Genomic DNA, 8,569 nt, shown 5'->3' on the forward strand with positions numbered 1-8,569 from the left:
GAACCGTACGTCCATTGTGACACAGCAAGGCCGCATGGAAACAAGGGGACCATTGTGGCAAAGCAGGGCCTAATGGAAGCCTGGAGAGCATTGTGACATTGTGGGGAATCATGGAAACATGGAGAGCATTGTGACACTAAGGAAACTCCTGGAACCAAGATGACCACTGGCACATAATGGAACCTCATGGAAGCAAGCATCCATGATGACTTTGGAGGGCCTCAGGGACCACAGGACCCATTGTGACACAGCAGGACCTGGTGGAACCAAGGAGCCTTTGTGATACTCCACATCCACATGGAAGCCAGGGTGCACTGGGACACAGTGGGGCCTTGTTGGAACCAAAGACACCTCTGCAAAAAGCAGGCTAGCTCATAGAAGCAAGGAGTCCATTGTTACAACGTAAAAGCTATGGAACCAAGGGACCATTGTGACACTGCGGGGCCTCATGGAACCAATTGTCCATGATGACAGTGCGGATCAAAGGAGACCATGGTGACACTGCGGAACCTGATGGAACCAAGGAGCCATTGTGACACAGTGGGGCCTCATGGAATCAAGGAGACCATTGTGACCCAGGTGTTGCATGGGAAGGCAAGGAGCCATTGTGACACTTTGGGCTTCTTCCCTTGAGCTCTGCAGCTGGCTGTCCCAGCCCAGCGCACCATGTGCCACCTGCTCTCCTCAGGGCTCTGCCTGCACACAGCCCCAGGAGAAGTTTTCCTGTTTGCAAGGAAAGAATGGAAAAGCCGGAGCAGGTTTCCTAAACAACAAACCCCACTCAGGAGCCACATGCTCAGTACAGGCTGCCTGGAACGATGTCCCCTTTCTACAAGGGTCAGTGTGAGCAGGAATGATCTCTGGGAGCAGAATTCTCGGAGTCTTTCCACTGAATTCTCTGTCCCTGTGTCTTGGGGTGACTTTATTGTGTGTATCCCCTATTGCTGCTCTATGCCCAGAAGTGAACTTTGTGCATTTCTGTGCCTTTCAACTGAGCCTGAGAGGGGGGAGAGGAAAAAAAAGCCAGACAAACTTCTCAGAGCGTTTGTTCAAGGACACACATACACACTCCTCTGCATCCTGCTTGCAGCAAGAGCAGAGGGAAGCAACTTTGTTTCTTTTTAGCCAGTTTTCAGCTCCTTTTCTCTGGAGGGAGATGGAGAGTTGAACTTTGTTTTCCTGGGACTTCGGGGGTTTTTTTTCCCTTCTTCTCTTCTTGACTCTTTCAACATCAGAGCACATTGGGAGAATTTTCTCCCGAGGTGGGGGCCCTGAATGTGGGCCCATGAGCCAGCTGCAAGGAGGAGGAGAGAGACTGCACCTACGGAAGTGTTGGGGTTCCTCCCCCCTGCCATGAGGTCATGGGAGAGGGGACCCTGGGGTAGAGGCATGGCCTGGGCACGGGGTCTCCCTGCTCCCTGCTCACATGTGCCCTAATCCTGTTCAGCACTGCTTATTTTGTGTTGCCCTGTGCGAGGAGGGCCCTGGTTGTGCTGTGATTGCTCAGTTCTTTGGCAGTGCCCCGCCCATGTGGCTGGAGAAGAAAGAGCTCTGCAACTTCTCTCAAGAATCGCTCCCTGTTTCTTTGCACAGGCCTCGCTGTCTATGGATGTTTCAGGAGACCCCACCGAAACACAGAAGGACTCTCAAATTATCCCAGCTTTCTCTGCACAGCGAGAGCTTTTAATATTTAGCATTGTTATCCTTTTCCTGTGTGTTTGTTAAAAAAATAGTTTTTATCTCTTTCACTTTCTTCCCAGGAAAGTTCTTTTTTCCAAAAACCTGGTGGGGGAGGGCTGGGTGTAACCTGCCTTCTATCAGAGGATATTTTCCTCCACATTTGTCCAAACCGGCACAGCCTGTCCTTTCCTGGGTCTCTGTTGCAGATGGAAGCTGCTGGTGCCATTGTCAGCTTGAAGCCCTCTTTTGATGCAAGCAGATGTTGCCAGGTGTGTTCAGCAGCTGTTGCTCAATGCTTATGCCAAGCTATTGTGTTCCTCATGGAACCAAGGAGCCATTGTGACACTGCAGGGGCTGATGGCATCAAGGAGGCAATTGTGACAGTACAGAACCTCCTAGAAACAAGGCTCCATTGTGACACCGTGGGGAATCATGGAATCAAGGAGCCCATTGTGACACGGCTGCATGGAACCAATGGTCCATGGTTACACTGCGGATTCAAGAAGAGCACGGTGACACCACGCAACATCACGGAACCATAGGTCCATTGTGACACAGCGGGGCCTCATGGAAACAAGGGGACCATTGTGGCAAAGCAGGGCCTAATGGAAGCATGGAGAGCATTGTGACATTGTGGGGAATCATGGAAACATGGAGAGCATTGTGACACTAAGGAAACTCCTGGAACCAAGATGACCACTGGCACATAATGGAACCTCATGGAAGCAAGCCTCCACGATGGTTTTGGAGGGCCTCAGGGACCACAGGACCCATTGTGACACAGCAGGACCTGGTGGAACCAAGGAGCCTTTGTGATACTCCAGATCCACATGGAAGCCAGGGTGCACTGAGACACAGCGGGGCCTTGTTGGAACCAAAGACACCTCTGAAAAAAACAGGCTAGCTCATAGAAGCAAGGAGTCCATTGTTACAACATCAAACCTATGGAAGCAAGGGACCATTGTGACACTGCGGGGCCTCATGGAACCAATTGTCCATGATGACAGTGCGGATCAAAGGAGACCATGGTGACACTGCGGAACCTGATGGAACCAAGGAGCCATTGTGACACAGTGGGGCCTCATGGAATCAAGGAGACCATTGTGACCCAGGTGTTGCATGGGAAGGCAAGGAGCCATTGTGACACTTTGGGCTTCTTCCCTTGAGCTCTGCAGCTGGCTGTCCCAGCCCAGCGCACCATGTGCCACCTGCTCTCCTCAGGGCTCTGCCTGCACACAGCCCCAGGAGAAGTTTTCCTGTTTGCAAGGAAAGAATGGAAAAGCCGGAGCAGGTTTCCTAAACAACAAACCCCACTCAGGAGCCACATGCTCAGTACAGGCTGCCGGGAACGATGTCCCCTTTCTACAAGGGTCAGTGTGAGCAGGAATGAATGATCTCTGGGAGCAGAATTCTCGGAGTCTTTCCACTGAATTCTCTGTCCCTGTGTCTTGGGGTGACTTTATCATGTGTATCCCCCTATTGCTGCTCTATGCCCAGAAGTGAACTTTGTGCATTTCTGTGCCTTTCAACTGAGCCTGAGAGGGGGGAGAGGAAAAAAAAGCCAGACAAACTTCTCAGAGCGTTTGTTCAAGGACACACATACACACTCCTCTGCATCCTGCTTGCAGCAAGAGCAGAGGAAGCAACTTTGTTTCTTTTTAGCCAGTTTTCAGCTCCTTTTCCCTGGAGGGAGATGGAGAGTTGAACTTTGTTTTCCTGGGACTTCGGGGGTTTTTTTTCCCTTCTTCTCTTCTTGACTCTTTCAACATCAGAGCACATTGGGAGAATTTTCTCCCGAGGTGGGGGCCCTGAATGTGGGCCCATGAGCCAGCTGCAAGGAGGAGGAGAGAGACTACACCTCCGGAAGTGTTGGGGTTCCTCCCCCCTGCCATGAGGTCATGGGAGAGGGGACCCTGGGGTAGAGGCATGGCCTGGGCACGGGGTCTCCCTGCTCCCTGCTCACATGTGCCCTAATCCTGTTCAGCACTGCTTATTTTGTGTTGCCCTGTGCGAGGAGGGCCCTGGTTGTGCCGTGATTGCTCAGTTCTTTGGCAGTGCCCCGCCCATGTGGCTGGAGAAGAAAGAGCTCTGAAACTTCTCTCAAGAATCGCTCCCTGTTTCTTTGCACGGGCCTCGCTGTCTATGGATGTTTCAGGAGACCCCACCGAAACACGGAAGGACTCTCAAATTATCCCAGCTTTCTCTGCACAGCGAGAGGTTTTAATATTTAGCATTGTTATCCTTTTCCTGTGTGTTTGTTAAAAAAGTAGTTTTTATCTCTTTCACTTTCTTCCCAGGAAAGTTCTTTTTTCCAAAAACCTGGTGGGGGAGGGCTGGGTGTAACCTGCCTTCTATCAGAGGATATTTTCCTCCACATTTGTCCAAACCGGCACAGCCTGTCCTTTCCCTGGGTGTCTGTTGCAGATGGAAGCTGCTGGTGCCATTGTCAGCTTGAAGCCCTCTTTTGATGCAAGCAGATGTTGCCAGGTGTGTTCAGCAGCTGTTGCTCAATGCTTATGCCAAGCTATTGTGTTCCTCATGGAACCAAGGAGCCATTGTGACACTGCAGGGGCTGATGGCATCAAGGAGGCAATTGTGACAGTACAGAACCTCCTAGAAACAAGGCTCCATTGTGACACCGTGGGGAATCATGGAATCAAGGAGCCCATTGTGACACGGCTGCATGGAACCAATGGTCCATGGTTACACGGCGGATTCAAGAAGAGCACGGGGACACCACGCAACATCATGGAACCGTACGTCCATTGTGACACAGCAAGGCCGCATGGAAACAAGGGGACCATTGTGGCAAAGCAGGGCCTAATGGAAGCATGGAGAGCATTGTGACATTGTGGGGAATCATGGAAACATGGAGAGCATTGTGACACTAAGGAAACTCCTGGAACCAAGATGACCACTGGCACATAATGGAACCTCATGGAAGCAAGCATCCATGATGACTTTGGAGGGCCTCAGGGACCACAGGACCCATTGTGACACAGCAGGACCTGGTGGAACCAAGGAGCCTTTGTGATACTCCACATCCACATGGAAGCCAGGGTGCACTGAGACACAGTGGGGCCTTGTTGGAACCAAAGACACCTCTGCAAAAAGCAGGCTAGCTCATAGAAGCAAGGAGTCCATTGTTACAACGTAAAAGCTATGCAACCAAGGGACCATTGTGACACTGCGGGGCCTCATGGAACCAATTGTCCATGATGACAGTGCGGATCAAAGGAGACCATGGTGACACTGCGGAACCTGATGGAACCAAGGAGCCATTGTGACACAGTGGGGCCTCATGGAATCAAGGAGACCATTGTGACCCAGGTGTTGCATGGGAAGGCAAGGAGCCATTGTGACACTTTGGGCTTCTTCCCTTGAGCTCTGCAGCTGGCTGTCCCAGCCCAGCGCACCATGTGCCACCTGCTCTCCTCAGGGCTCTGCCTGCACACAGCCCCAGGAGAAGTTTTCCTGTTTGCAAGGAAAGAATGGAAAAGCCAGAGCAGGTTTCCTAAACAACAAACCCCACTCAGGAGCCACATGCTCAGTACAGGCTGCCTGGAACGATGTCCCCTTTCTACAAGGGTCAGTGTGAGCAGGAATGATCTCTGGGAGCAGAATTCTCGGAGTCTTTCCACTGAATTCTCTGTCCCTGTGTCTTGGGGTGACTTTATCATGTGTATCCCCTATTGCTGCTCTATGCCCAGAAGTGAACTTTGTGCATTTCTGTGCCTTTCAACTGAGCCTGAGAGGGGGGAGAGGAAAAAAAACCGGACAAACTTCTCAGAGCGTTTGTTCAAGGACACACATACACACTCCTCTGCATCCTGCTTGCAGCAAGAGCAGAGGAAGCAACTTTGTTTCTTTTTAGCCAGTTTTCAGCTCCTTTTCTCTGGAGGGAGATGGAGAGTTGAACTTTGTTTTCCTGGGACTTCGGGGGTTTTTTTTCCCTTCTTCTCTTCTTGACTCTTTCAACATCAGAGCACATTGGGAGAATTTTCTCCCGAGGTGGGGGCCCTGAATGTGGGCCCATGAGCCAGCTGCAAGGAGGAGGAGAGAGACTACACCTACGGAAGTGTTGGGGTTCCTCCCCCCTGCCATGAGGTCATGGGAGAGGGGACCCTGGGGTAGAGGCATGGCCTGGGCACGGGGTCTCCCTGCTCCCTGCTCACATGTGCCCTAACCCTGTTCAGCACTGCTTATTTTGTGTTGCCCTGTGCGAGGAGGGCCCTGGCTGTGCTGTGATTGCTCAGTTCTTTGGCAGTGCCCCGCCCATGTGGCTGGAGAAGAAAGAGCTCTGCAACTTCTCTCAAGAATCGCTCCCTGTTTCTTTGCACGGGCCTCGCTGTCTATGGATGTTTCAGGAGACCCCACCGAAACACAGAAGGACTCTCAAATTATCCCAGCTTTCTCTGCACAGCGAGAGGTTTTAATATTTAGCATTGTTATCCTTTTCCTGTGTGTTTGTTAGAAAAATAGGTTTTATCTCTTTCACTTTCTTCCCAGGAAAGTTCTTTTTTCCAAAAACCTGGTGGGGGAGGGCTGGGTGTAACCTGCCTTCTATCAGAGGATATTTTCCTCCACATTTGTCCAAACCGGCACAGCCTGTCCTTTCCTGGGTCTCTGTTGCAGATGGAAGCTGCTGGTGCCATTGTCAGCTTGAAGCCCTCTTTTGATGCAAGCAGATGTTGCCAGGTGTGTTCAGCAGCTGTTGCTCAATGCTTATGCCAAGCTATTGTGTTCCTCATGGAACCAAGGAGCCATTGTGACACTGCAGGGGCTGATGGCATCAAGGAGGCAATTGTGACAGTACAGAACCTCCTAGAAACAAGGCTCCATTGTGACACCGTGGGGAATCATGGAATCAAGGAGCCCATTGTGACACGGCTGCATGGAACCAATGGTCCATGGTTACACGGCGGATTCAAGAAGAGCACGGTGACACCACGCAACATCACGGAACCATAGGTCCATTGTGACACAGCGGGGCCTCATGGAAACAAGGGGACCATTGTGGCAAAGCAGGGCCTAATGGAAGCATGGAGAGCATTGTGACACTAAGGAAACTCCTGGAACCAAGATGACCACTGGCACATAATGGAACCTCATGGAAGCAAGCCTCCACGATGGTTTTGGAGGGCCTCAGGGACCACAGGACCCATTGTGACACAGCAGGACCTGGTGGAACCAAGGAGCCTTTGTGATACTCCACATCCACATGGAAGCCAGGGTGCACTGAGACACAGCGGGGCCTTGTTGGAACCAAAGACACCTCTGCAAAAAGCAGGCTAGCTCATAGAAGCAAGGAGTCCATTGTTACAACGTAAAAGCTATGCAACCAAGGGACCATTGTGACACTGCGGGGCCTCATGGAACCAATTGTCCATGATGACAGTGCGGATCAAAGGAGACCATGGTGACACTGCGGAACCTGATGGAACCAAGGAGCCATTGTGACACAGTGGGGCCTCATGGAATCAAGGAGACCATTGTGACCCAGGTGTTGCATGGGAAGGCAAGGAGCCATTGTGACACTTTGGGCTTCTTCCCTTGAGCTCTGCAGCTGGCTGTCCCAGCCCAGCGCACCATGTGCCACCTGCTCTCCTCAGGGCTCTGCCTGCACACAGCCCCAGGAGAAGTTTTCCTGTTTGCAAGGAAAGAATGGAAAAGCCGGAGCAGGTTTCCTAAACAACAAACCCCACTCAGGAGCCACATGCTCAGTACAGGCTGCCTGGAACGATGTCCCCTTTCTACAAGGGTCAGTGTGAGCAGGAATGATCTCTGGGAGCAGAATTCTCGGAGTCTTTCCACTGAATTCTCTCTCCCTGTGTCTTGGGGTGACTTTATTGTGTGTATCCCCTATTGCTGCTCTATGCCCAGAAGTGAACTTTGTGCATTTCTGTGCCTTTCAACTGAGCCTGAGAGGGGGGAGAGGAAAAAAAAGCCAGACAAACTTCTCAGAGCGTTTGTTCAAGGACACACATACACACTCCTCTGCATCCTGCTTGCAGCAAGAGCAGAGGGAAGCAACTTTGTTTCTTTTTAGCCAGTTTTCAGCTCCTTTTCTCTGGAGGGAGATGGAGAGTTGAACTTTGTTTTCCTGGGACTTCGGGGGTTTTTTTTCCCTTCTTCTCTTCTTGACTCTTTCAACATCAGAGCACATTGGGAGAATTTTCTCCCGAGGTGGGGGCCCTGAATGTGGGCCCATGAGCCAGCTGCAAGGAGGAGGAGAGAGACTGCACCTACGGAAGTGTTGGGGTTCCTCCCCCCTGCCATGAGGTCATGGGAGAGGGGACCCTGGGGTAGAGGCATGGCCTGGGCACGGGGTCTCCCTGCTCCCTGCTCACATGTGCCCTAATCCTGTTCAGCACTGCTTATTTTGTGTTGCCCTGTGCGAGGAGGGCCCTGGTTGTGCTGTGATTGCTCAGTTCTTTGGCAGTGCCCCGCCCATGTGGCTGGAGAAGAAAGAGCTCTGCAACTTCTCTCAAGAATCGCTCCCTGTTTCTTTGCACAGGCCTCGCTGTCTATGGATGTTTCAGGAGACCCCACCGAAACACAGAAGGACTCTCAAATTATCCCAGCTTTCTCTGCACAGCGAGAGCTTTTAATATTTAGCATTGTTATCCTTTTCCTGTGTGTTTGTTAAAAAAATAGTTTTTATCTCTTTCACTTTCTTCCCAGGAAAGTTCTTTTTTCCAAAAACCTGGTGGGGGAGGGCTGGGTGTAACCTGCCTTCTATCAGAGGATATTTTCCTCCACATTTGTCCAAACCGGCACAGCCTGTCCTTTCCTGGGTCTCTGTTGCAGATGGAAGCTGCTGGTGCCATTGTCAGCTTGAAGCCCTCTTTTGATGCAAGCAGATGTTGCCAGGTGTGTTCAGCAGCTG

Source organism: Aphelocoma coerulescens, unplaced genomic scaffold, assembly GCF_041296385.1.
Source record: "Aphelocoma coerulescens isolate FSJ_1873_10779 unplaced genomic scaffold, UR_Acoe_1.0 HiC_scaffold_58, whole genome shotgun sequence".
In the NCBI taxonomy this organism is placed as follows: Eukaryota; Metazoa; Chordata; class Aves; order Passeriformes; family Corvidae; genus Aphelocoma; species Aphelocoma coerulescens.